This window comes from Numenius arquata, chromosome 1, assembly GCF_964106895.1.
Source record: "Numenius arquata chromosome 1, bNumArq3.hap1.1, whole genome shotgun sequence".
NCBI lineage: Eukaryota > Metazoa > Chordata > Aves > Charadriiformes > Scolopacidae > Numenius > Numenius arquata.
In genome coordinates, this window is record NC_133576.1 from 103,809,726 (window position 1) to 103,836,009 (window position 26,284).

Genomic DNA, 26,284 nt, shown 5'->3' on the forward strand with positions numbered 1-26,284 from the left:
TCTGTCCATCCAGTCATGCCGTCATAGAAGGCTATCAGGTTAGTCAGACATGATTTCCCCTTGGTCAATCTGTGTTGACTGCTTCTGATAGCTTTCTTGTCCTCCATATGCTTTGAGATGATGCCCAGAAGGAGCTGTTCCATCATCTTTCCAGGGAAGGAGGTGAGGCTGACCGGCCTGTAGTTTCCCAGATCTTCCTTCTTGCCCTTTTTGAAGACTGGAGTGACATTGGCTTTCCTCCAGTCCTTGGGCACCTTGCCTGTTCTCCAGGACCTTTCAAAGATGATGGAGAGTGGCTCAGCAATGAACTCTGCCAGCTCCCTCAGCACTCGCGGGTGCATCCCATCAGGACCCATGGACTTGCAGATATCCAGTTTACTTAATTGTTCTCTAACTTGATCTTCCTCAACCAAGGGGAAGTCTTCCTTCATCCAGACTATCTCTGTTACCTCCAAAGTCTGGGACTCCTGAGGGCTGGCCTTAGCAGTAAAGACTGAAGCAAAGAAGGCATTCAGCAACTCCGCCTTCTCTGCATCCTCTATCACCATGGCACCCATCTTATTCAATAACGGGCCCACATTTTCTCTAGTTTTCCTTTTGCCTCCAATATACTTGAAAAAACCCTTCTTGTTGACTTTGACATCCCTTGCCAGGTTTAATTTCAAGAAGGCCTTGGCTTCCCTCGTTTCATCCCTGCATACTCTAACGGCATTCTTGTAACCTTCCCAAGTGGTCAGTCCCTTTTCCATGCACTGTAAACTTCCTTCTTCCACCTGAGTTTTTTCATAAGCTCCCTGCTCAACCACGCAGGCCTCCTGCTTCCCTTGCCCGATTTTTTGCTCTTAGGGATGCACAGATTCTGAGCTTGGAGAAAGCAATATTTGAATATCATCCAGCTCTCTTGACCCCCCCTACCTTCCAGAGACCTAACCCATGGGATATCTACTTTTGGAACTTCTTAGAAGGTCCTTCACTGAACTGTACTTTTAGAACATGCCTAACTCTCTTTGCTGAATATGCAGATGCTGAGGTCTCTAGTTTGAAGGTCTGGTATGAGGTGCCCAAATTTTAGTGCTGTGCAAGAATGACAGCTAATATCTCTAGTTTGAAGGTCTGATATGAAGTGCCCAAATTTTAGTGCTGTGTAAGAAAGACAGCTAATATAAACTGAATGGCCTTTGCTTTTTGTTCTTTATTGACAGCCTCAGTACAGGATTGTTTGTCTGAAACATCTGTCTCTGAATTCTAACCAGTTCATCTTGAAGGCTATGTTATAATCAAATGTTTTATTATCTTTGTTTGTGTTGATGTTCTATCAGAAAATATGCTGTTGGGAGCTTGTGCCTGCCCGATGTACAACACTAATAAATAGATTATCTGCCCTTCCCTGTGGTTTGAATCAGCACTGTGGAGTATGCAGGCTGAGCTACAAAAGGAACGTGGAAGAAAAAAACCCCAAATATTCACAAGATTATAACAAGAATGACTCAAATTATGAGGGAGAGAAGTCTTACAAAGGTTTTATTGATAAAATTACTTTCTTCACGGCATGAAAATTAAAGAATCCTTGGACCCAAGCCCCTTTAATACCCCAAACAAGGCTCTTACCACCACAGGAAGTCAATTATCTCCATGGCAACAAAAACAAATAGTGAATATTGCCTTAGCAGCCACACAGAATAAAAGGTGCATCTAAAATTAATTTATGTCTTAGGATTAGACACTTGAGATGAGAGAACTGGTCCATAAAGTACCCCACAGGAACTAGTAAAGGGAAAACAAAGTCAGTCCCTTGTTGAGCTATCAAGGGAACTGTGCTCAGAGTGCATAAATTTGTTTTTCCTCTTTTTTAGAAGAAGAATATTGTCAATGTGTCCATATTTACATGGATACTCCCTTAACTCTCCTCTATAAATCTAATTCTTGACAAAGAAGGTTTGGTAATAATTGCCTGAAAAGGCAGTTACCTCGTAATCTCCCTCATTGTGCAAAAGGATCTGTTCTTTATTGTGTTAATTAATTTGGGATGAATTAATTTCTTCCTATTTCCTTCCCTGTCTAAAAAGAATCCCAGAATTTGTTTCATAAATATTCCAGTAGAATAAAGGGAAAAAGGATTAACATGCAGACCTGGAACTACACAAAGGCTTCATTACATTTATAAAATGAGAAGACAAACTCATGATATAGTTACTTGTAAAAGAAATCAAAATAGGGGAGAGGCCACAAAAATCATGTGATTTCTGTGCAACAGTGCAGCTAATCTAGATACTTGTGCATTTGCAGCCAACACCATATTTCTCCTCAGAATCCTCCTTTCCTGGACAGCTTCTTACTCCTGCAGGATACACTGCTCCTGCTGTGAAAGCAATTGCATTGTATATGTCTGATTGTATAAGGGAGCTTTGGTTCATGCTACAGGACCTATGGAATAGCATTCCCATCAGGAATGCCTTAAATCACTGGATTTAGGGAGACCTAGCTAAGACGAGATCACTCATCATATTTACCCTTTTTCTTATACTAGTCCCTAAGCAACTCTGGTGACCACAGTTAGAGAGAGTACAGGGTAAGGTGAGGTTTTGGCGCATTAGGGCATTTCTCATGTTCTTACTATAAGCATAAATTCTGCCCAGAGTTTCAAAATATTTCAAACCTGACGTCTCCTATTACAACACCTAAATAAGTGAATGTTTAAAAAACTTTTTCTTGAGTAGATCTGCTGTGTATTGAACCCTTTGAAAGTCTGGCCTGTGTCTAATATTTTTATAGATTTTACTTCTTTGCCTATTATGAAAAGTGAAATTTAGTTTTGTCTTAAAAGTATATTTTTTCTTTCCCCTCTCCACCTTGAAAATCTGGTATTGTGATATTTGTGTCGACAAAGTGGTTATAAAAAAAAATGCTTTGAGGCATTAGTAAGACATAGCAAAAAGAATCTGAAAAGTTACACAGAGTAAAATTGCCATTATTTAATTTCAATATGCATTTCAGCTTTTGCTGTGAGTTAATATCTTCCATCTTTCTATAGAATAATACAAAGAAAGAAGCTAGTAAAGAATTTTGATCCATCTGCTTTCCACAGCTGATGACATTTTCTCAAATATAACAAAATAAGAAAGTTAAAGAATATTTCTTGTCGTTTGAATATTATTACCAATTGTTAAATGATGAAAGGACATTACAGCCAGTTCTAAGATGTCCCCAAAGAGAAGAGACTGTGCTTGGTACATTTTTTCCTTTTGTTACTAAAAATAAAAAAGTAAACTACTGCATTAGATATGTTTTGAAATGGTGGTGTATGAGCTAAAGTTGACTGCAGAGTGTGGTCACCGAAATTAATTCAGCACACCTTTTCCTGTTAGCTGTAGAGACACCTTCTATCCTGGAAGTTAGTAACTGAAGTCAGAAATGGTGAATCTGAGCCTTGGTTGCTGGTACTTTTGTTTTCATTCATTGAATTTCATGAAAGAACACAAATGTTTAAAACAAAGTCCTGCTGTCGCATTAGCAATTGGTTTCATGAAGAGGGGAATCCGTGTGATTGTAATTGTACTGAAAAAAGGTGCCCATGAGATAATCTTCTTCTCAAGTAATTTAAAGTTTAGACATCCAGGCTGTATTTGTCAGAACATTCATCAGAATTGAGGAATAGGGCAGGCTGGTGCCTAATACCCCGCACCTTTGCTAGTAAACTGATGTGGCCCCAAAACCACGTGACCACACATGACATGCCTGTTGTGAATAGTCCCTAGCACGCTCTTGTTCCCGAACTGTGCCCAGGAGTTATTTGGGAAAGTGGTACTGGTATTGCCCAAAATCATGCCAGGTGAAGTCTGAGGAGGTTAACACCACCGATGGTCTGGTTCCAGTGCCCAGAAGGGATCCTATGTGTTGTTTAGTTCGATAGCATAAACCTATCCCAAACTTAGGCACCTGTCCCTGTGTGATAATTCCTGTCTTTTTCCACTCATCAATGAAGGAGTATAAATGACCAGTTAGAACCACTTGCCTGTATTTTAGAAGGCTGAATCCAGAAGACCTAAATACAATTCCTACAGATATTTATTGCGTTTAGAATATTTTCTTCAGATGTTATCATATACTTCCTTATCACAGAAGTTCCACAAAGGACCTGTAAAAGGACAACAAGAATGTTTTAGGTAAACTGATGTGAAAACCTATATACTCTGTCTTGAACTAATTATGAAACCTAGAAAAGAATCAAGTATGTAGTGAGAGAAAACAAATGAAGGAAAACTCTTATATGATAATTTTATTTATTGCATAAGGACAGCATCTCAAAAGGCAATCTGGAATATAATGGTTCATATTAGTAACTGTGCTGTAGATGATTTCAGTGCTTTAAAGAGGATGCCTACTTAAATAATCAGACCTTGAACAATATTCTGTTCTGGAACTTTAAGTCTTTTAAAAGTCATTGGTAAGAAATCCCCTATGTGATTAATGTAACTATCTCTTTTTGTAACACTGCAGCACACTGTTGCTCAGTGTGATCTAATAAGGACAGGGAAATACTTGAATATAAAATACAAAACAGTAAAAGGGAAGTACAAAATTGTGAGTAGGGAAGAAAGGAACAATTCAGAACATGAACACATATCTTTATGCTAAGCAGGGGTTAAAATCTAGAAGATAAAACAAGACATAACAAACAAACCAGGAAAATTAGGGAACTTGGACAGAATTTATGTATTTCATAAAAAGATAAATGAACAAGTGGAATAAATTACCAGTAAAGGCAATTGAAACAAAGATTATAAATAAAATATGAAATATAAAGTATAAATGAGACTGGAAGACTTAGATTTATTTCCTGAGAAAGAGGGAAGTGAATGATCATAGAGGGAAAAGTGAGAAGGTAAGACTAATATATTAAAAATGGAAGGTTGCAATTGCATTAAATAAGTTATTTTTCATACTTCACTGAAGTAATTATTAAAGCCAATTTACAATATATAATTAATAATAAGTAGTCAAGATGAGTTTTTTTTTTTACTTTTAATTTTGGAAGACCCCTTGAAAAAATGGAAAATGGTCAAGGAGGTCAGCAGCACAAATAATGAGCATTAAGTATAAGCTAAGCACCTGGTACTTTACCCAGAGAAGTTACAATGTAAATATTTAAAGAGAACAGATGAATGTGAGGACTCCCAACATAAAATAAAATAGGAATAATAAATACCCTGCCAGTTTGAAAGGTCAAAAGTCTCTCAGACACAGATTAAATTTTCATGGTGTTTATGCTAGAAATATGACTGTGTTCTCCTAACAGAATCATGACCTCAATTAATTTGTGTTCTAAATAGACCAAAAGCAATACATAACAGCTTTTCATTGTTTTAAAATAAAAATAAGTACACTAAAAATCTTTAATATACAATAGGAATTTCATATAACAATGAATATAAGGTTTTACTCAATTCCTCTTGCACATTCAGTAGCAGAATCTTTAAGAGTCAAAAGCGTCACTGTGAAACATCTGCAAATGTCTATTAGATAACCACATTTGGGGTTTCTTTTTTTTCTTTAATTATTTTTGTTGTTTAAGAGAACAACAGCACTATACAAGAATATGCAGCATCATTTAAAAAAAGAGAAAACAGGGACCTAACCCCAAAATAACCTGACTTCAATGGGGCTGTGCCTGTGTATAAAGATACTTCTGTTCTAAATCCTGGTAACGTTAGTGCCTTGGGCAATATATTACAGAAGACAAAGAATTTCACTTTTGCAGTCAGTACCACAATACTAAAACATCAAGAACACTAACCTCAGCCAAATCTTTTAAAGCTGATGTTCTTTAGCTGAGTGTTTTGACAATGGCTTTCTCAAGGGCATATCCCTTTTAATGTTAATTTATTTGCCGTCTTTTATCTCCATAGAAAGAATCAATGCCATTTAATACTCAAACCTCCTGGAGGGGAAACAGCAGAAGCTGGGCTAGGTAGAGTCCAGAATGAACTTTCAATCAGCATGGCATGAAAATGTACAAAGTATCCTGACTTAATTTCTGCCTCCCCAAAACTGGCAGCCTACAGCTGGAAGGTTACTTTTCTCTGGCCACCTTTTCCTCAAAAGAGACTTGTAAGAGTCCAGCGTCGTCCCTGCTCCTGCATAGTCCTGTATTTACCACCCACACCACTCCAAATAGGAGAAGTAATAAGGTAGCTGGAAAGTACCTCTCTTGTTAAGGTGAATGGCACAGTAGAGAGTACTGGGCTAAGTCACCAAGGAGGGGCCACAACTGAGATTCCTTTACCTTTGCTATAGCATATTCCTAGCCCTCTGGTTTAAATGGTTGCCCATCATATACAACAGGGACCACAGCAGTGAAAGAGGGGACTAGAACTTGCAGAAGGCACTCCAGAACTGGAATTTGGTCTAGTGGCATTGAGTTTCTAGCATTTTAGCATAGGTGTTCATTAGCACTTATGTATAATGCTTCAAATCACCCGAGGCAAAATAAATGAAAACATTTGCAAAGGTTAGATCTAGCTGAATGAGACTATTTCACCAAGGCTGCCTTTACAGACAGTGGAGTGGAGCAGTTTTGATGGGACTGATTATGAGCAATCTAAAATTTTTGCTTTGAATCAACTACTCGAGAAACTTCCCCTTTTACTGACTGTAGACAAAGCTATGCAAACTACTCTTGATAATGTCAAAGACAGATTTTGTGAATATACTGCACAGTCTCCTCTTTAAGACTCATAATTTGGATGTCTTTGCTGTAGGTCTGGGTTTTATTTACTCTGTGCCGGTGTATTATCTATTGCAGGAAAGCGTTCATTGTGCCGTTGAAGGCCTTGAAAATAATTTGCAATTTTAAACACTTGAAATACTTGATCTATAAAGGCTTTTCAGGCCAGATGTTTCATAAATTTGAAAAAAAAATAAGCAGAACACATTTGCATCAAGTAGGATTGTGGAATGAGCAAGACGAGAACAACACATTTAAAAACTTACAGCCATTACACTGGGCACTGTAACGCCTCTGTGGAGTACGTAGAAAGTCCACTTTAATAGAACATTATAATAGAATATTCCCATCACATAAAAGTAAAATATAAAATCAGTTAGAAAGAAAGTCAAGTGGATATCACTAAGGTTGTATTAAAATGGGACTTAATTGAGAAGTATTATATGGTAGTATTTTATTTCACATGTATAAAGGCAAAAAAGGAAAGCAAAAATACTCCTGATCAGCAGTTCTGTTGCCTAGAAGAAAACACCTATAAATAGCAACTGTCCATTGAATTTAGCAGCCATGTGGAACCACAGGAGAATATTCACACTTTTGAAATTGTTGTGTACTTTAGAAGTTGGCTGTTTTATCCTCTAGATTTCCTCCACAGACTTCACTGAACTCTACAAATAATAAGAAAGCCTCACTGCACACTATATACTAGATCCCATTCCTTGGGCAGACTGGAACAGTTTAAGACTTTCTCAGTACTACTTCACTGCAAGTGTGATTCTAACTTTTGAGTTAGGTACCAAAACACAGGCACCTAGTGGCATTTGAGATTCCCCAGACATCCAAGACAGACAGATATGACATGCAGCAAACCTGCTCCCTGCTGGAGTTAGCCATAATGGAGGAAAGATGTTCCACAGAACCATATAATGCCACAAGTTTTTGTTTAGGCAGCTGAGTTTTGTTAGAGGTATCTACAACACAGGGCTTCAGGTTTGGGCTGCAGGTACCTATGAGTAGCTGTTTTAGGGTAAATAGCTCAAAAGGCTCCAGTGACCATGTTAATGAGTTCTGCATTGTCTATAATAGAAGTTTAGGTAACTATCTCTATAGTTGTTTTCTATTACCGAAAAAAAGCGATGAGAAATATGCAATTATAGTAAGAGGAAATTCTTCTCATTATTTTAGAGGTCTGCCTTAGGATAAGATGAAACACACCACTAAGTTCCTATTTCCATACACTGTCAATAAAAGGAAATCTAGCAGATTAGCTCAGATGTAAATGTTTACATTTTACCACTTGAAGCAAACCCAAGTCAGCAGAGTTTGGTGTAAGGAAGGCAGATCCTTGTCTCTGACTCTGCTTAGAGGCTCGCCCAGTGTTTACATCTTTAGACTTGCTGCTCTTGAGACAAGACCTTTGTTTTGTTCCTGGCCGGGAAACCTACCAAGATCTATATATTCATGATGAATATATTTACATTGTTTGAAGGGTGTGTTGTAGGAGAATCGGTATTCTCTATGCTAATAGCACTCTTGTCATGCTCACTAATCCTTTGTTTCAGTGCCCCAGAAGTCTTTCCTATGTAAATCAATTCACTGGGGCACTTTAACATGTAAATCGCAATCTGCCTCACATGTGAGGAATTGATGGATTTTAAATTCCTTGTCTGTGGGGAAATAATGAATGATACTTATTTAACATACACTACTACACTAGGTGTTTCTCCAGTGCTTAGTAGTCGTGCTGTACCAAGTCTAACACATCATTCATAGTTTCAGGAGTACAAGAGAGAGGGACCAAAAATTTATGATAAATATACTTATTTTTCTCTTTTATGTACTGAAAATAGTAATCCTGATAAGACATTCAGTGGTCTAGGTTCTTGACTGAGAATACGATACCGTTCTTTCATTGTCGAGTGAGTGCTAACTCCTGTGAGAAAACATTACTGAATATTCTTAACTGAATCCAAGACATTTCACATTAAAAAAAAATATAAAATTTGTCAAGTCAGAAAAGAACAGACTGACCAAATGAAAAAATGATATGTACAAAACCAGACATATGAAAAGAGTTGGACAGGCTAAATAGGAGAAAATTAGGTAAAGGAATACTTGTGAAATTAAACACATAGACGTTATTGATTCTGAAGGATATGCATCCTGGTGTATAAAAGGAATTAGCAACATTATATCACCCCAAATTTTTGTGAAAATTCAAGCAGACTGCAGGAAAAGGTGGGGGTTTGCAAGGCAAAAAACAATTGATATTCAAACTGATATCAAAAGATAATAAGCTCCTGAGGACTGTACTTACCAGAGAAAGGTCACAGACCTTTGCATATCCTATGTGTGTGTCTACATCAATATGAATGTGTTATTCTGGAAAAGATAGACTGTCTTCTTCACCATGAAAATAGAGGGCTTGTTTGTTTTGATTTGTTTCAAGCAGAAAACTGAAATTTAACCTAGAGAAACACAAGATAAAATGGTAGAATTCCACACACTTCTTTTGAGTCATATTCTTTATCTGCAGTGCAGTGTACTGACTGTATAGTCCTTTTAGTAGAAATGGTCATCACACTCATTTCCATCTGAGTTTTTAATTTTTTCTGTACGCAGTGTTCGTTTACACTAAAGAATGACACATGACAAAGGCTGGTTTTTAGAAATGTGACAGGTCTAGATGTTTTCGGTTGGTTGTAAAGAACATACCTAGGCCTATAGTTTTAATGATTACAGTACAATATAATTATTTCAGTACACTTTACAGTGTAAAATTGTAAGGTAACTTCTTCAGCACTTAAACTAGAAGGACTTCCCTGTAAAAAACTCCTATCAAAATCAAAAACATGCCTTTTCTGAAGCCTTCCTTTTTCTGAAAACAAAAATGTGGTGCAGTGCTGTTTAAGAGATCAGAAAACAATTTACAAGTGAGAAGAATCTGACCTGACATGCTTGGCAGGCCAGAGTATTAAAAATATATGCCAGTTTCTGAGAATCTCCGTTCTCAAACCATCTCAGAAGGAAATTAAGTCCAGATAAAAGTAAAATCCAGATCATCTTTGGAATTATATATGTATACATATGCACCATTTTCCTCATCCTCTCCCCCCTGCCCCAAAATATGGGAATAGTCCCTCTCATCTTTTAGTGATATGTAACCAAAATCACAATATTTAATTTTCAGATTTCCTCTAATTCTCCAGGTTGAGAAAACAAAGCAAAGTTTTGCAGAAACCCTTCAAGGGACGGGAGCCAGTTCACTGAATATAAGTATAGAATGTGAAGGACTAAATCCAAATTAGTCATCTTAATCTCCCTTTATGAAGGGAAATAGGCATTTGTATGGTATGAATCATCTCTTTCTAAAACAGGTCAAAAGACTTGTGCCTTCAAATGCCAATTTTTCTTCTTTGACTGAAAATGCAATTTCAGGTGAACCTCAGATGTCTAAAATGAGGTGAAAAGTATATTGGCCAAAATTATTTTAATGAAATCACTCATTTGAAAAATACTTTTATGAAGCTGAAGTTGCATTATCATCTCATACTTTTCACACAAGTGTATCCAAGTATATCTAACATCTTTCCGTTAGGCTAAAATTGTAACATGTTTTTAAACCACTATTTAAAATAATAAATATTTAAATTATTAGGTTGGGTGAATTATTATATTAGTCATTTCTAAAGGCTGCTATAGTGCAAAGACTTTTTCCACATTTGGCTAAAGACAAAATGTAGAACTTGCATGTATATACACCATAGTACTCTTTCAGAAATTGGTTGAACTTGCATGCACATTTGACAGGGCATCCCTATTTTTTTTTACTTTTAGAAGAAACATGTTTGAAGTTTTACCTCCTCCTTCTTTTCTCCATGTAGCAGCTTTACTAAGATGAATGGGGGCAAACAGAACCTTCAAAGAACCTTTTCTTCTGTGGTATAGTGTCCACAGAGGTGAGACTTATCTCACCTCACTTTAGGTGTCACCACTGCAATTTTCTGTAGCTCAACTAGCTGCTATAGCTTTCCTTTGTAATCAGTGGTAAGAAACAGGTGTTTGAAGGCATGATTAATGTTAAATATTAAATTTCTATTAGATGAATAGCTCCTACTGTGATTCATTGGAAAGAAACTTAGTGTGCCAGTCTCAGTCATACGGAAACTCTACATTGCTCACTAAAAGTGATCCAGGGAGCAAACCTTTGAGCAACCAATCAGTTGTTATCTCAGTTCTTGACTCTGTTTTGGACTCCTCTTCCAGCTAGCTCTCTCTTACTGGAGAATTAGTTATCTGTACATAAGCTGAACATGAGCTAGGCCATGTCAATTAGTCTTGGGGGCCAGGACATAGTGTTTTACCTTACCATACCCATAAATGTTTACACTGTAGATGTGTACATTTAGCCAAACAAATCCCACCTAAGGTCTTTGCTTTTATTTATAGTATCTAGGAAAACAGGGCAATACCAAAATTTCTTAGCTTCCCAGAGCAGAAAACCAAAAAAATTAATTCACCCAGTCCCATCTGTAGAGAATTTTTTTTGCGTGATATCCTTAATTCTTACAGCATGGTTGGCACTACCTATTTTCTAGACGGAGTCTGCCTGAAAATATGACATCTATTAAGAAACAGGCCTTTCTTCACCTCACTAATTGCAAGCATGGGGAAAACCAGAAAGAAATGTAAGACTGCAGTAAAGCAGAAGAAATTTAGTGTCATGGAGTGGTAGTTGTATGTGCAATATGTGATTAGGAAATAACCCGGAAAAATGGCTGTTACGGTACAAATAAATTCACAGTTGCCAAGTTTTGGCTGCTCCTGGTTTGACATTTTCCCTCCTCTTTAACATACCAGTTTATGTATAGCTGCAATTAAACAATAAAATGCATAGCGTTTTCAAATAAACAGCTTGAGGATAAGTGCGGCATCCAGTGGAAATGTAAGCTTTGGTGATGATGCAGTAGTTTGAAATGTTTGGGAATCACTAGCTGCAGACAATAACCTTAAATATGTAGTACTATTTAGTGTGCCGTCCAACTCTTGTGATGTACGCTAATTTCTTCATTTAGCATGTGTACAATACTACTGCAGTGATTTTGGGTTAGACATCTATCCTGTTTTGCTAGATACTGCTTGATAGCACAATAAAATGATATTTTGTGCCCTTTTCCCTGATACCTATGGCAAAGTCATAATGTTAGTAAAACCATTGTTTTCCACAGTTGTTTAGTGGTTTCCCTTCTGCTGTAAGACAAAGCTGCAAAAGATTTGATAATCCATCTGAGAATGATATTTTTTGCCTTCCATTAGAGTTCTTCAGAGTTCAACTTTATTAGGATACCTGTTTCATGTTAAATCTATTATGGATTTTCTAACTAGCCTGAAAAAGTGTCTATGCACATTTTCAATTTTCTTGCAGAAATGTTCACACTGCTAAGTCTCCAAAATGAGAGTGAAAAATACAAAAGCAGTGGTAAATTGTCATTCCATCCACTTCTAGGCAAATCCTAGTTGCCTTCAAAGGAACCTGAAAGAAGTGCTATGGCTTTTGAAACCATTTCAAGTATCTTTTGTAGGTCAATTGTAGTGTATGAAAAGGTGGTGATAGTACAAAGAAGTGACCTTTATTCATGATCTTTAAATGTTCTTGATATTTCTAAAATAAGCCTCACAGTTTTGGTGATCTAGTGGGAGGGTTTTGTTTTGTTTTCTAGTGTTTGAAGGTTTAGATGATATAAGGTCAATAAGGGACTTGTTCTCTGTACCCCTTCATTTCTGCTGGTATCAGCAGTATTGAGACTTCTGTCCTTTACAGAAAATAGAGTTGGGTTTTTAAGATCACAGTATAACACACTCACAATTTTTGAGCCTGTGTTTTTCATGTTTACATCTTTAAAAAAAAATATGCTGTATACTCTCCAAAAGACACAGAGAGGGCAAAGAAAATGCCATCCAAATAAATACATGTCAAAGTATATTTGCAGCATCTTTCTGAGGGATGATCCAGTTATTTTAATGTCCTCTTTAGATTCATTCTATTTGTGTTTGCTTATATATACCTGGGACTTGTTAAAGGGAGAGCAGTGTGTAGGAAGAGGAATTTGTTTCTATTGTCACAGCTTTGATACCTATTCATCAGTCCATAGAGCTTTGCCTGGTTTGGGGGTTGTTTGTTTTTTGGGGGGCTTCTAGAAATCATTGTACAATGAGAATATATATGTTTGTGCATATATACTTATGTGTGTATATGTCAGTAAGGAGATTATTTTGCCTGGGCAAGCCAGAGGACACCTGCTTGCTGACATGAAAATGTCTCTGTACCTCTTTGCTGCCAGCATGGGGTTAGAGCGTATTTCTATGGAAATGAGCTCCTTACTATTTATATTTGCTGGCTCTCAAATGATTCATTAATAGTATCACCTCATGTAGCTTGGCACAACTATACCTTCTTGTGTGAACAAAGTGCTACTGCATCAATAAAAACAGTAAAAATGCTGTTCATTATACTTTAACAAATGAGGAATTTAAAATCCATCAGATTGTCATGTGTGAGACAATAACGTGATTTACATATTAAAATGCCCCTGTGGGTGGATTACCATAGAAAAGATCATTACATAGTAGAGCTGTTTTTCCCCTTCATCAAAATCTCTTTTTAAATGTCTCTTAGAGAAACAAGCGAAGTGAAAACTGTCTTGATTATATATCTCATTTCATTTCTCTTGTCTTTAAAAATCAGAGAAGTTGAAGAGCCCAATAAAAAAACCCAACAGCTTAAGAAATAGGAGAAAAAATCCTTGACAGACTGAAAACAGTTATGGAAAGAGGAGGGAAAAAGTGGAGCTCAGGGTGAGACAGGAATATATTCTTAGTCTACCAATGCATTAGATGAGTTTGCACAAGCAGAATTGACCTCGAGAAATTTATGTCATAAACAAAACAGGAATGATTGTTCCAAGATTAACTGCTGTCACATGTACAACAAAAAAGAATAAATTTATTCTACCAACTAGTTAATTCTACAAATACATTTTTCTTTTTTGCTTATATATTAACAGCACAAAAACACTATACTTGCATGATTAGACAAAAGAGGACTGCAGTATATAAAAATTAAGGCTATGATTGAAAGAAGATTTCAGTGTAACACTCACTCATGCCCTTAGAAATTTGTACTCTCATATTTCCAGAATGAGTATTTTTGCATGACAGATAAATGCTAACCCTGACAGTTGCTGGAGTTAGAATTTCCACATGTAAAGCATGTATGGGTGTAAATTTACACATGCAAATTTAGTCCTTGGACCTCTGCAGAACTGTTACTGGATAAACATCCAGGCAGTTGTCTGTACATGCAAAGTCTTTTAGATACAAGCAGAGACCAATGTGAAAATTAGGCTACAAAGATTTAAATTTCCCCAGATGCCCCTATTTAGCATTTTGTGGCAAAAATACACACAGTGGTAATTTTTGATTCTCAGCATGGGCTACAACATTTTTTTCACAAACCAGACTGTATTGCTTTTCCTATGATTTATATCTGCTTCCTCTAATGGAGCAATGCAATGATGCTTTGTACCACAGGATCAGCTTGAACAGTTTCCTAAACTGTAGCTTGTAGACTGCCTATGATTTGCGAAAAACCTTGCTTTGTCCATAAAGATTGTTGCTGATCACACAGTTCAGCCCTCTTATTTTTCTTCTTTCCTTATGAGTCATATTAAAAAAAAAAAAAAAGTTAAAAAGGTCATAAAATAATTTCCTAACATTATGTTTTCATGCAAATAATTGCTACTGTGTGTATTAGTTGTTAGTGGTCAATGTGAACAGAGGGTGTTCCATGAGACAGATTCTGTGTTTAAACACATCCCATTAAGAAGTTTCTGGAAGTCTTATCTTTTGAAAATTAAATTGGAGCTGACAAAATGTCTCTGTGCTGGCTGCCACAAATTCCTAAAGCCTGTAGCTGCTGATTTAGAGATTTTTGTGAGATTGTATATTCTTGAGGCAAGTTTAATAAAAACATTCTGGTTTTGTATAATCAATCTTTTTGTCTGTGTGTTTGCTCTGATCCAAAACCTATTAAAGTCAATTAGAGTAACTGTGCAAATGAAGTGATGTAATGATAATGTAAGAGTCATTGTGCTGTGACTTGCATTAAGCTCTGAGCCAACTTCTTGTAACTCAGCTATTTCCATAAACCTCAGCAGATTTGCAGTGACCAAGTGTTCATTCAATTAATGAAAATGCCATACACTATCTGTTGATAAACTGCTGTGTGAAACAGTTTTCAATATTACAGAGGTTATTCCTTGTCTTTGCCTCTTAAGTTCCTTTTGTTTGTGGATTGTTAGTGGTCTATATCAAGTAGCGCTGACATTCTCTGACATGTTATCAAGCAAAAATTACACGGAGCATATAACATTATTATTAATACTATATTGAAGACATAAGAAATGAAGAATTCTTCATTATATTGCTTTGGTTTAGTCCATAAAATCTCTGTCTGGTGCACGCTTAGGGAAAAATGGTCTTTTTTGACCCCCATTTTGAAGAAAAAAATACAGTTAATTTAAAATGGTTGTTCCTATGCTTTTTTTTTTTTTTTTTTTTAAATCTGACATTTCCTCTGAGGAGAAAACAAGATATACATAAAGATGGAGAAAGAAGAAAATAGAAGATAAGAAGAAAGTGGATTCCGAAGATGTATGTCAATTAGTTTGCTAAGAGTCTGCAAGGATGTGACAAGACCACTGCCACCATGCCAGCATTCCTAGGCTTTTCAAATGTTTGCTTTTTTGTTCTGTTTTGTTTTTATTTTTGCCAATCTGTTGCAGACAAATCTTTTTTTCTGTAGGTTCAGCATTGATTTTAGCATGAAATCAGAGCACAAAGAAGGTAGAATAGTAAGTGGCAAAACTGGAACACAGAAGATTGATAGAGCAATAGAGGAAAGGTAGGGAGTACTAGAAAGAAGGCTGGATTTCCATTTCTTTTCAGACGGCATACTGAAAGAACTGTTATTTGGTTCCTTCTCTTAGTTTATTCTAAGCAGAGCATTTTTAGTGATCAGGGAAGGGGGAAAAAATAGGCAGAAAATAGCATTGTTATCTTGAGGTGGTAATGCTGACTAAAAGGTAAGAGTGAGAAACAAGCTGCCAAATGGTTTCTTTTAGAAATGTTTTATTAAACTAGCTACCAAACTTAGCTCTCAGAACTGTCCATCAGATCAATAATACACTAAGTGTAAATGTGCACACTTGTCCCATTGTAACAGCACTGTGGTCTGGTTGCTCTAACAGTCCTGCAATCTTGCCTCGGCACATGAGCATGTAGTCAACAGTCCTAATTCAGTCAGTCATGCTTTTTGTTTTTTTGATCCAATTTTTGTGTATTTTCTTCCAACAACATTTTTACTCCTATCATGTAATTTTCCAAAGTGGATGTTGTTGTCAAGATCGTGCTTTTTTTGAAAACAAAAGGGCTTTTATTGACTCCTGTGAAAGTGAAGCTAGGCCCAAACTTCATATACTTGAAAATTACAAATCATTACATCTTCAAATCTTTCTGTGATCTTCAGTCTCACTGCAGTTCACTTCAAGCTGCTTAGGACTTCCACCCCAATGTTCTTTAGACACAAAAACAAAGATGAAGATCAAAAGTCTTGCAAGCAGCTGTTATTCATCTCATCTACTTCAGTCAGTGAAAAGTTAAATATTTGGTCTGATCTATATGCTACCCTTTGTAGCCAATACACTTTATCTATTGTAGCCAATACACATCTATCTAGGATGAAAGTATTCTCTTTCATCCTAACAGGTTTAGGCTAGTTGATCTGAATTTCATTTTTAATGGTGAATTTAATAATGCTTATTTCTATTCTTTGACTCTGAAATGAAACTTCAGTTAGATGTGTAATTCCTAGGCAGTTACAGCTAAATGAGAAATCCTGTTCCTTAGGAAGAATTTGAATCCTTTTTGAGTACAAATCTACCATAAAGTATTAATATTGCCAAGGCTAAGATTCCTCATAATTTCCCAGTCAGAAGCTTTTCTCCCAGTGATACAACTGGCGCAGGAAAAATTTCCTCAAATTTATCACCCAGAGGTAGAATGCTAAGGAGCACCTCACAGAACCTTAGTCTTACAACTTTTCAATGGAAATTGTAAGCTTCAGTCCCTCTAGATTTTTTTAATAAATTGCATTCAAGAGATTCTAAGATACCATTGAAAGGACAGTAAGAAATTATTAGAACAAGACAGTAAGCTGAATATTACTTTCAGTAATAATCTTGAAATCAAACTGATTAAGGTAGAGTCCCTGCTAGCAGAATTTGTGCCTTTCTAATGAATGACCATCTTCTGCTTGTCTAGTACCACTGGTGTGCTGATACTGAGGGCTCACTAATTCACTCCTTCAATAAGTGTCTTGTCTGAGCATGAGGGACTAGGGCCACTATACACGTTATAATAATATTTAAATTTGTCTTTAGAATATTACTTACATTTGGCTGTTATCAAGAAAATAACATGAAAAGAAAGACACAAGCGAAATATGCCAAAGCTTCAAAATTTGAGTCAGGACATTTTTTGGCAATGTAGGAAATTAGGGCTAATTATTGTACAGTGCCAAAGGCATTCTTTTCAGGAGCACGATGAAATTCCTTCCTCCCACTCTCCCATTAATTCTCTCTTACCTCTGTGTAGTTTCTGCTAATGGCACTGTGACTCTGTTTTAACAGGCTCAGAAAAAAAGACTGATCCTCACCACCTCAGGAGAAATGCTTGAAGGTTTTCTGCAAAACTTCAAAATTTTTGGTGTGTGCAGAGAATACGTGGATGCAACTGCAACAGCTTTGAAAGTGACTATTGCCTTCACTCAGATAGGATTCATTTTGTGGGGGAGTTAGCTATATCCCCATCTTCTTCATATCTCTTCCTTTAGGAGCACTGGGGCTCCTGGAATAGCAAAGAAGGGACAGTCCATACACCTAACAATTCTGGTTGGTTTTTTTTTATTTACGCAGGATAATCATAGAGTCATAGAATAACAGGTTGGAAGGGACCTCAAGGATCGTGTATTCCAAACTATCTTGGCAAAAGTACAGTATAGACAAGATGGCCCAGCACTCTGTCCAGTTGAATCTTAAATGTGTCCAATATTGGGGAATCCACCACTTCCCTGGGGAGATTATTCCAATGGCTCATTGTTCTCATGGTGAAAAATGTTCCTCTTGTGTCCAATCGGAATCTCCTCAGGAGTGACTTGTACCCATTACCCCTCATTTTTTCCATGTGACTCCTTGTAAAAAAGGAGTCTCCATCTTCTTTGTAACCACCCTTTAAAAACTGGAACATGGTGATAAGGTCACCTCTAAGCCTTTTTCTTCTTGAGGCTGAACAAACCCAGTTGTCTCAGCCTTTCCTCATATGGCAGGTTTCCCAGTCCTCTGATCATCTTTGTAGCCCTACTCTGGACCCTCTCCAGCTTGTCCACATCTTTTTTGCATAGCAGGGACCAAAACTGAACACAGTATTCCAGGTGTGGCCTGACAAGCACTGAGTAGAGTGGGAGAATGCCTTTGTCTCTGCTGGTGATGCCCTTGTTGATGCAGCCCAGCATCCTCTTGGCTCTCTTTGCTGCAGCAGCACACTGTTCACTCATATTGAGCTTGTTGTCCACCAGGAGTCCCAGGTGCCATTCCACAGAGCTCCTGCCCAGCCAGGTAGATCCCAGCCTGTGCTGCACTCCTGGATTATGTTTTCCCAGGTGCAAAACCTTACACTTGTCCTTGTTGAACTTCATAAGGTTCATGTTATCCCACTCTTCCAGCCTATCCAGGTCTTCCTGCAGGGTGGCTCTCCCTTCTGAAGTGTCCACATCCTCACTCAGTTTGGTATCAAAGGCAAACTTCATCAGGGTACGCTTGATCCCATCACCCAGATCACTTATGAAGATATTAGAGTGTTGGGCCCAGTATTGATCCCACTTGTCAGAGGTTGACAGTTTGAAAAGGAGCTATTTATCACCACCCCCTGGGTGTGGCCTGTCAGACAGTTCCCCACCCACCAGGCTGACTACTTCCCTAGACTGTCACGTATCAGTTTCTAGAGAAAGGAGAAGGCTGTGAGGGACCATATCAAAAGCCTGTGAGAAATACAGGTAGACAATGTCCGCTGCTCGTCCCACATCAACCGAGCAGGTTACTTTATCATAGAAGGAGGTCAGGTTTGTCAAGCATGATTTGCCCTTGGTGAACCTGTGCTGGCTTTTCCCAATCACCTGCTTCATTTCACTTGTGATAGCCTCCAGGAGGGTTCATTCCATAACTCTCCCAAGGACTGCATTGCGATGGATGGGCCTATACTTTCCTGGATCCTCCTTTAAACCCTTCTTGTAGATGGAGTTGACATTAGCCTTCTTCCAGTCTTCTGAGATGTCCCCCAATCTCCATGACTTCTCGAAGATTATGGAGAGTGGCCTCGCAATAACGTCAGCCAGTTCTCTTAACACCCTTGAGTGGATAGTGTCAGGGCCCATAGATTTGTAGGGGTCAAGCTCCTGTAATCGTAACTGTATGGGAGCACCCAGCCAAACCAGTTCCAGAGCACAATAGGTGAGATACAGGGAGTTGTCATCCGACTCAGCTTCATCTCCGCCTTGCCTTGTCTATGCAGAGATAACTTGGGGGGAGCTGCAAAAACGGCTCAGCCCGGGGTTGTCTCAAGATTGCATCACAATAAGAACCAAAAGCGAATGGAGCCTTAACTCCCTTAACAAATAAAATGCCCTGAGTCCCATCCCACCACTAGTCCCATGACTTTGAGTGCTAGACATCACAAAATTGGCAACAGAGACTTGGCCATCGCACCACCAGAGGTAAATATCCCAGATAGTGTAACCCACTCAGGCATAATCCTGTACCTCCACAGAATCAGGAAATATAAACCGCAAGGTTTGAGGAGAAAAACGGGGAATCTTCCAACGACACAGCTGGCCTGTAGGAAATTCGTCCCCCCCTTGTCCAGGACGCTGTACAGGGTAACTTCCCAGGGATTGAGCGACCTTACCTGAGAGAGACGGTAAGTGATTAAGAAACATACGTATGGTATAAGGCATGCTATTAAGATTGTGATTTGTGCACTCTTTTAAGGTATTAATATCTAGCGCGCTTGTGGTTTGTGTTGTTACGTTTCAGTTATTTCTATGATATCACAACTTTTTGACTGGGCATGGAGCTCCAGTTCCTCTTGTTTATTCCCCAGGCTGCATGCATTGGTATACATACACTCAGGTGGTTGGTCTTCTGGTTCTCATCTTGGGCTGCAGCTAAGGAACATTTATCACTGCTCTGGTTGGCCTGGCTTTTTCCCAGTTTCTTGCAATGACGTGAGCGTTTCCACTTTGGACCCTGCCCCTTGAGTCCTTTAGGTTAAAGCCCTCCTCACCAAGTTGGCCAGCCTGCTGCCAAAGATTCCCTTGCCATCCATCATAAGAGAGATTAAAACATAATACTATCTTTTTCACTCTTTGGCATGAAGGCCAAGTTGAATTTGCCCCTGTGTAATATTTGCCATGTATAGAAAACATACCTATTAAATTTATTTACTCAAATACAGAAGACAGAAGAAGAAAAAAAAAGAAAATATATGTACGTAAAAATATCTCCCCAGAGTTCATATATTTTTAAACATCACACTTAGTAATAAAACAAGGATTTTCATTTTACTTGTCTCCTAATCAGCTATCAGAAGCAACTCCCAAAAGCTTTTTTGTTGACATTCAACGACTTCGTAGGCTGCTAAAGCTGCACATACTTCTATAGAAGACAGGAATTATATGCCTTACAAGCAAAAGATTTTGCTGGTGCCAACTGGGGCTAGCTGTACAGTTGCTGTGCAAGATATCTGTAATAAAATTTTACTCACCTACGGGGACAGTTGAACCACAGGTTTCCATCCTTCTTCTGTTCCTGTTGCTCTGTGTGTGATCTCTTGTGCATCTTTTTTTGTTGACATGAGCATAGCTTACCAAGGAAGTATCTTCAGTAAGTATTTTAGAGCAGGCTAATACAGTTTCTATCTCAGTATTTCTTTAAAATTGAATTCTAGGCTTCTGAGTGACACCAAAGAAAACAAATCCATTTTGTTTCAGTGAATCAAATAAGTGAAATACACTAATTCATATGAAACTCAAATAGTGGCAACGGAGGTTTCCCCACACCTCAAACTCCCCTTAATTTGCTTTTGAGGGAAGACTTCACAGCATCAATTTTAGAAGATGCACAGCTGAAATGCGAGAGTAATTTCATTTGACTGTTGAAATAAAGCAGCACTGACACATATTTAGGTGGAAAAGCATAGAGGCAGATTCTAACCATAGCAAGGCTATCTCACTTAAAATCCGAATTAATCTACCAAAAAATGCAAAACAACCAAAACATTCTTGTTTGTGATTTCTTGCACTGTAATTAAAATTGAAGTCCTGCTTGGATATTATGGATTGAACCATTTATGCCATTGGAAGTCAGTTTTAATTTACCAAAATGGCCCCAAAACTGTGTTGGCATGGAAGACAGGATGCAGTTTGTGACAGCTCTATTAAATAGCTTGTGCAATTTCTCAGCTTTACAAGAAAATCTATACAGATAACATATTGCACACTATTTTTACTTTTAGGCATTCTAAAGATAGATGGAATGATAATGACTTACATGTATAAACATACTTTTCATCCAGAAAGATTAAAACTGCATACAAGAAAATGAACATAAAAAATAGCTTGACAAACCACAGACACACGGTCACATCTGTATTATAAATTCAGTAAATGCTTAACAACACAAAGCACCACTACAAAAATGCATGGTGGGAAGTAAAGAAAATTATTGTACCTAATTGAAAAACTGTAACAGGGAATCTGATTTGAATGTAGTTACTTACAGTGGAATTTTTTGCTCTCTTCTACCCAGGTTTTTATACAGCCCTCACCAGTGTAATATGTGAATATATCCCAGAAGATCATTAACTGATGTGACTAAGATTTGTCACATCTTATTCTCGCTCCTTTCCTTCAAGTGGACAATTATCTGAAGTTTTTTTAGGGAGATGTATATTCTTATATAATTCATGCCTGAGATACTATGAATATTTGTGATTGAAAGTAAGACCAAATTCACTCTCACTGGATTTGAAATGGCAGCTGCTGAAATTCATGTAATGATCATAGTATCTGGGAATTTCTTCTGCACTTTGAGAGGGGACCACAGAGAGCTTTATTCAAACATATTGTCTTCCAGAGTAGAACTGCTGTTTTGTTTCCTTTGTTTGTTTGGGGTTTTTTTGTGTTTGTTTGTTTTGTGTTTGTTTGTGGTTTTGTGTGTGTCTGTGTATTGTTTTTAAGTACTGTTCCCTTATTTATAGTAGCATAGGAGTTTCATTGTGCGACAATGCAATAAGCTTCACTGGTATTTATTTCATAGGAATATATGAACTATGGATAATCACAGTGGCTAGTAGAATCAATTCTTCAATATAACAGAATAATTAAAAAAGGGGAAGAGAATGACTGTATATTACTATATTTCTTATTTTTAGGTTTGTGTTAGGATGTCCTTTACACATCTAAGATTTTTTGAGGAGACTTTCATATTCAACCATACTGACTTCCACTGCATTTATGTGTAACTAAAAAAACCAAATTACTGGCATAGAATGGTTAATTGTAAGAATTTCCTTGGTGTATATGGCGAGCAGAATTTTTTTTTTTTTTACTTCATCTTTAGTTCAAGTTAGATATTTGTGACTCCAGAATCCAGCAGGAAATGTGAGATTAATTATTACCTTTTCTCCCATAACATGGTGATTTGAGAAGCTGCTGAGGAAGCACTGGAAAAGAAAATGAGAAATTGGAGAGGTGTGCTGGAGGATACAAAGAGATATCAGGCAGATCTCAAAAGAAAGACTCAAGAAATAGATTTTATGAGATAAACGGAACAACAAAAGAAAAAGATCTCATTAATCTCTCATGTTTTTCTCTCTTTACAGATTGAGCACTAAAACAGAAATAATGCAGCTGGTTTAAGATCAGCAGTTTTGTTGCGAATAGAAGTCTGAGAAAACAGATCAGTGAACACCAGTGTTATAGGGAAAAGGATGCAGATTCTCCCTTAGCTCAGCCTTTCAAACCATTCCAGCCTACCGTGATTGTTCTTGGAAGGATAAGAGAGGCAGGACTCCCAACCCCATAAATCATTTAGGTAAGTCAGCTATATTAAATTTAAAAAGGAGGAACCACCACCTCCCCATGACCCCCCTTCCTGTGTTGCAGTAATTCTGCTCTGTTGTTGATTTATTGTATTCTGGCTTTAGGATGAGGTCCTGCACACTGCTTTGAATTTGACCATTTGATGGAATATACTATAGGGAGGAATTATTTTCCTTTACATTTAAAAAAAATGCATGGAAAATCTTCATTAGTTTTTATCTAACAAAATAATAGTGGTAAACATAAAAGATATCATTTCTTTAAGATCACATTTGCAATTTACAAATTTGTTTAGAAGTTTATGTCTTTAATAAGGTCAAGTAGAAACTAAGTGTGGATACATACATTCTGATGATATTGTCTAAAATGTAGATGTCTATTCTATTGTTACCTTGTAAAGTGGATTGTTATGTCCTTCAAACTTCAGCCCTCATTTCCTCCCCTGCTCTGCAGTTACCCTGTGAGTCATCCAGACTTTAAGATTCTCTTCAAGGTCAAGGTTAATCACAAGAACACCTTATCCCTTTTCACTGCTTCAGTATCTGCACTGTCTGTTCCTCGCATCCAAGACATATAATGCTTCTGCAATAGAAATTCTCACCGGCTACTCTGCTCTGAACCCACATACCATGATGCTCTTGACAGCCAAAGGTATGCCTTGTTTAATGTGTTTGGAAAATGGCTGGTTACTTTGGCACAGTCTGAACTGGCTCTAGCAGGCCAGACAAGGAATGTGATGTGCTCCTTGAGCTAGGCCCTTTGTCTCTGTATTGCTACTGTTGGAACATCTGTAGCTGTAATAGCCCCAACGTGTTGATTTTGAACAGCAAGCCTTCAATGGTCCTTTCTATTTGCCCTTTGACAGATTACATCCATGGTTCTTAAATGAAGACTCTGGATTTTATGGTGGTGTTGCAGTCAGTTCCAGTAACCTTCAAGATTCTTTGTCCTCCTGCACAAGTAAGCTCACACTTTATGCTAGTGAGACATGAAATTATGTATATTTTCTTTTTAATGGTTCTCAAAGTTGTGTTATGTCCAGTTCTAAGTGAGAAGACACATCAATAGATTGTGACTGTGAACTGGGTTTGGATGTGAAATATAATATGAACCTAGGTTAAACACGGAGTAAGGTCCCTTTTGGATGTATATTGCAAAGAGTCCATGCGGCCTTATGGAAGGAGGGCAAGAAACAGAACAATGCCGTGTAGAAATTTGTGGAGAAAAAAGTCTAAGAGCCAATGAAATTGTATGAGATGTAAACAAAGCAAATTAATTCTAAGAAATTTTAGATTCTTATATGGAATTCCAACAATAAATGCAAGATTTCTCTAAATATCAAAATATGATAATCTTTAAAATGAAGTTAGTTCACTGAAAAATGGGTTTAATTTGTTGCTTCCTAGAGAAATATTCTAAAAAGAGCTGTAGCAACTGAAAAACACTAAACTGAATCAGGCTGTGAAACTGAGCAGAGAACTGCATTCAGCCTGTGACAGCCTCATTGTATCAAATTTAATTCAGAGCATTTAATATGCTTTTTTTTTTTTTTACTTGTCCTCAGCTTCATGTATCTTCACTGTAGACATCTGAATGAAAACAAAATATGTCATTCATTTAAATCTGAGAGACACAAGAGACAGTTGCTTCAGTGATGCTCTGTTTTATTCTTAAAAAGAATAACTGTCTGATGGAGGTTCTCTTCTGGCATGTATATTATCATTCTTAAATGGATATGAATGTGTTATCACACTCATCTTCTCCTCTCCCCTTCCTATTGATCTTTACAATAGGCAGAAATTCTTAACCTTCGGAATTTATCACAATGGCTTTTCTTACCTTATCAATTCTAGTGGTTTGAGCTCTCTGTATCTGCATCGAGATCTTTCACATCTTCTTGCTTTTCTCACATTTCAAGAAGTGTGTCTACTTGCAAAACTCTCAAAACTCTTGTTAGAAGACATTATATCAATGTCTTCTAATAAATAAATAAGGGTTTCTAATCTGTTTGAAAAAGAAGTGGCTACACTCTCCAGGAATTAAAATTATGTCTCAACAGGAAATATCTCTTCTTCAGAAAATCCTATGTCTGAAGAAAGTTGACTATCTCTGACCTGATTCCTTTCTTCCCATCCCATTTACTGTTTTTCTTCTCTCTTAAAATTTCAGATTTGATCATATTGCTGCCAGAACATTTAGTTTTATTTAAATGCAATGACACAAACATGGCTAATCTGGTTTCCCTTCATTTGTTTGTGCATTTGCTGTCAACAGTGGTTTTATCAGCCATCAAAATCTAATTGAAACGGCAGTGCTGCATGTAGTCATTCAATAATTATGAAATAAATAGACTGAAAATTCAAATGCATTTGAAAAAACAGCCTCAAAAGTAACATAAACAGAAAAAGGTAATTAAAGAGCTCCCTCTATGATTTTTAGGTTTTTTAAAATGCATATATATATGAAGACATCACTTACAAGCTCCAGAAGTAGATTACTGTGCATTGTTCTTGTATTGCAAAAAGAAGACGGACTGTATAGAGTTAATATGGAAAATTGTTCTAGTAAATAGTACAAAAAAGCACTTCATCATCGCACCACCAAAACATGCTTTGCTTTCTCTTCTAAGAACTCCTGTGGTAATACACACATGACAGTTAATAATAGATTATAAAAAGCAGTGCCCTTTATCATCTAAACACCAAATCTTTAGAGGCTCACAAATAGAACAGTCTGTTCAATGATTGTAGAAATGTGACGTCAAAAGGCTGTTCTGCTCCTTATTTGAAATCTCATAGTGTTATTCTACATACTCCACACCCTATCTTAAAAAATACAGGGCTGTGAATTGTCCATGGAGTAGAGAGTTTTGCCTTAATGGAAACAATATAGCAGTAGTGTATTTAAACTTTTGAAAGAAAGGGTAACAGAGCTCTCAAAATAAGCCCTGGTCATGAATGTATATATATAGTCCTGTGATGGGTTGGCATAGCAACGATTTCTTAGAACTCTGTTGCTGCCTAAGTAAACAGCTAAAACACTGAGCATGTCTCTGCTAAGCCGTGACCATCTGTAGTACAAACATGTATTGTATGTGAACATTTTCCTCCATGGATGGGTATATTTTAGTGGTACTCACTTGTACTGCCATTGTTGTCAGTTTTTTTGTCATAAAACCTTATTTTCTTACTGCTTTCGTGATGTAATTGAACTAAGATTCTAATTATAAGGGTTTTTTTTTCAATCCAGAACAAAGCTTGGCATACATAATCTCAGCCTAGACACTT